Below are 4,178 nucleotides of genomic sequence, written 5' to 3' on the forward strand. Positions count from 1 at the left end.
TTTTTTTTTTTTTTTTTTGCATTGGAGTCTCACTTTGTTGCCCAGGCTGGAGGGCAGTGGCACACTCACAGCCACCCCAGTATCGACCTGCTGGGCTCTGGTGATCCCTCTGCCTCAGCCTCCCAAGAAGCCGGAACTACCGGCATACACTACCATGCCTGTTAATTTTTTGATTTATTGTAGAGACAAGGTCTTGCCAATTTGCCCAGGCTGGTCTCGAACCCTCAGGCTCAGGTAATCCACTTGCCTCGGCCTCCCAAAGTGCTGGGATTACAGGCTGAGCCACCAAGCCCAGCAATTCCCCTTTTTAAAAAAATTGAACACAAACGTTCCTCAGTTTGAAATAATTGTACATACAGCATTGTGAGCTGGCTCTGGAGTCAGATGCATCTAAACCTCTTACCTTGGTCGCTCAACAATCATGTTGTTAAATTAATTTAGCCCGAATATGCCTCTTTGCATATTCTGGGTTCAACCTAGAGGTTTCTTCATAACCTTTCCCAGGGTAAACTGTAACCTAGCTGGGTATGTAAACAGATTAAACCACTCTTGTGCCAATCGCCAAGCTTTGGCCAATCAAGCGTGGCCAATTATTCAAACCAAGCTCAAAGTGAACGCTGAGCTGTAATCAATCCAGCCATTTCTATCTCATTTCCGATTATCGTATGTCACGTTCCTTTTTCTGTCCATATCTTCTGCCATGTGATTTGCTAGAGTCACTGTGAGCCGACTCTGGCCCAGGAGGCTGCCTCATTTGTGGACTGTTCTTTGCTCAGTTAAATAAGCTCTGTTAAGTTTCATTTGTCTTAGATTTTTTTCTTTTATCAACATGATTCTTTGAAAGGGTTGTGTGGCTCTTTTTTTAGGCTTGGTTTCTTTTCTGTGCTATCAGACTAATTATGGGATGTTGGGAGAATTAAATGAGATGATCTATGGAAAGCACTTCCTACAAGGCTTCTGACACCTGACAAACACTTGTGAAACATCGCGCATTATTATGTATTATGTTATGACTACAAAGCTTGCTGTCAATTTTTGTCAATTAAATTATATGTTTTTGTTGGCCTAGTTTGTAAAACTTTTGTATATAGTCTTTCGGGGTTTAACTGAGGAATGAGGAATCCCTGAGCCTGCCTGAGACAGATTAGAGGAGAAACGGTTTGTCAGAGTGAAACTGTAAGCTTTCTGGAGTGCTTTTGATCATTTCCATCTATTGACAGTGTCCTTGCTGGTCCAAGGTGCAGTCTCATCCATAAAATCCTCCCATATCATTCACACTAGAAGCGATTCTTTTTTCCTTTTTCGTTTGAAGTTGTTTAAACTACTACATTTATGTATTACCCATGTTGCATTTGTTATTATTGATATACTAATATATTTCCTTACTAGATTGTAAGCTCCTTGTAGAGACGAGATCTTTCTTTTTTCTGTGTTTAGCCTCTGTTGATCGCAATTTCCTTACCTGTTATACGAGGACAGTCATAGCTATCTAGAAGAAATGTTGTGAGGGTTAAGTGAAATAACTTGTGCGAAAGAACCTATTGTAACTGCTGTTATATAATAGGTCCTCAATAAATGTTTATACCGTGCTTTTCCTTATTCCTTTTAATTCACAACAAAAAAATGTGTTTCTATGTGCCAGGCACAGTGCTCTGCTGTTTTCAGAGTACAGAATGAGGAAAATGCAGGAACTGCCTCCAAAGAACTTGAAGACTTGTTTATATAGATTAGATTAGAATTAAAATGATTAAAATAGAAGGTAGAGTAAAAAAAGTTCTATAAAAGAGTTACAAACACAGTGCAAAGAAGCCAAAAGTTGCATAATCATTTCTAGATGGTGAAGGCAATCAGAAAAAGTTTGGGGGGCAGAAAATTGAGGCATGGAGAGATTAATTAATTTGCTCTAGGTTATACTTTTGGGAAGAAGCAACTCTGGGATTTAAACTCAGACCATCCAGGTTCATAGTCTGTTTTTAAACCATAGGCAACATGTAATACTTTTTGAAAGGGCAATTGGCGTGTATTAATCTTAAACATTTTTGGAAAGTGTTTTTGTTTATATTATAGACTAGTAGCTGTCAGTAGAAGATTCAAGAGAATGTAGATTGCTATGATCAATTTTGTATAAGTCAATAACATTTCTAGTTTGCTTCAATTTTAGGCTGAAAGCATTTTCTTTTGGTTGTTTTGCTGTGACAAAGTAAAGCAGAAGCATTTCAAGATTTAATTATTCAGTTTTGATAAATGTTCAAAAAGTCTTTCTTAAATTAGATCTGAAATTTAAATATATGAGAATAAAAATCATATTGTCACAAACTGGATCCAAGTTTCTTTCTTTTTTTTTTTTTTTTTGAGTTGGAGTCTCACTTCGTCGCCCAAGCTGGAGTGCAGTGACCACATGGTCACCCCTGCCTCCACCCTCTGGGCTCCAGCGATCATTCCACCTCAGCTTCCCAATAGCCGGCACTACAGGGACATGTGATCCAAGTTTCTTTAAGTGATCTTTATCAAAACGCATTTCTGTATTCTTTCCTTGCTACCTCTTCTTCCTGCAAGATATTTTTCTGATATTTGCTTCATGGAAACATGTAACATTTGATGTAATAGCAAATCAATTTTTACATAGTTTTACTACCTTTCAAATAATCAGATAAAAATGAATTAAAATGAATAAAAGGCAAATGAATGTCTTTGTAATGTGAGATCTAAAAAAGAAAAGTTAAGAGCTCACCTATGGATGTGGCATGTTGATTCAGAGATTTATTAGACAATGCAACTACACATGCCCACTCAGGCTCCAATGCGATCATTCTTAGAAGTCATTGTTAATTCTTACAGAGATTAGCTGTTATACAAATTGAAACTGAAGAATACAGTGAATTTGTGGCTTAATTTCAATGTAGTTACTCCTTCATGGTTCTCTTTATTTACCCTTCTTTCTTTGCTCTTTTTTTTTTTAAATACCATCACCTTTGGAGTGTTATTCTTTTGCTACGATATTCATGACCTGTATTTATGACAATTTATTCTTTTCTTTCACATTAACTTTGCATAAATATCTGATGACTTTATGCCTTGGAGATGACCTTTTTGTAATAAATCTTCCAGGGCTTCTTTGGACTTCTTATATCTGAATGTTTAAATCTCTGGCAAGGCTAGGGAAGTTTTCCTCTATTATTTCCACAAGTAGTTTTCCAAATCTGTTGCTTTTGCTTCTTCCTCAGGAAGACCTATGATTCTTAGGCTTGGATGTTTAACATAATCCCACATTTCTTGTAGGCTTTGCTCTGTTCTCTTGATTCTTTTTTCTTTATTCTTGTTTGATTGGGTTAATTGTAAAGCCTTGTCCTTGAGTTCTGAGATCTTTCTGAGATCTTTCTACCTGGTCCAGTCTATTGTCAAAACTTTCCACTGCATTTTATATTTCCCTAAGTGGGTCTTTCCCTAAGTGAGCACAAAGTAAACTTTCTTTACGTTAGTGTTCAATTTCCTCTTGGATTTCATTGAGCAATTTTATAATTATTTAAATTCTACCTCTGGAATATCAAATATTTCACATTGGTTGGGATCCATTACTAGAGAGTTAGTTTGGTCTCTTGGGGGAGTTGAAAATGTGAAAAACTCTGATTTTTTCATATTGCCAGGATTATTTTTCTGGTTCTTTCTTATTTGCATAGATTGCTTCTTCTTATCATTGTTGTTTGTTTTTTATTTTGACTTTTTGTCTTTTGTTTTCTTTCCCTTAAAGTTGTGACTTTATTGCATATACTTTATGCTCATCTAACTTCGTCTCTTGATGCTTTCAGTGGTATAGGTTCTGAATGTGTCTTTTGGTTATAGAGAATCTTTGTGTATAAGCTTTCTCAGATGTTGTCTGTGGTAGCAGGTATTGGGTATGTGTGTAGCTTCACTGTCTACTGTGGATCTAGAATACTGGAGGATTAATGTAGTTTATCTTGTTCCCCTGTGAGGTGGTGTGCTCTTTATTGTTTCCTAGTACTTCTCTCTGGGTTGAATCTTTGAGCCTTCAGACCATGAGAAGATACTCATGATTGAGAGCTAGTTTCAGCTGGAGCAATTTGGTTGCAGGCAGTGCCCCTATAGAGGGCTAAAGCCTCAGACACTTCCACTTTTTCCTTCCCCACATTTTATGTTATTGATGTCACAAATTACATCTT

This window comes from Carlito syrichta, unplaced genomic scaffold, assembly GCF_000164805.1.
Source record: "Carlito syrichta isolate Samal-C Ts95f unplaced genomic scaffold, Tarsius_syrichta-2.0.1 Scaffold304129, whole genome shotgun sequence".
Classification (NCBI taxonomy): Eukaryota; Metazoa; Chordata; class Mammalia; order Primates; family Tarsiidae; genus Carlito; species Carlito syrichta.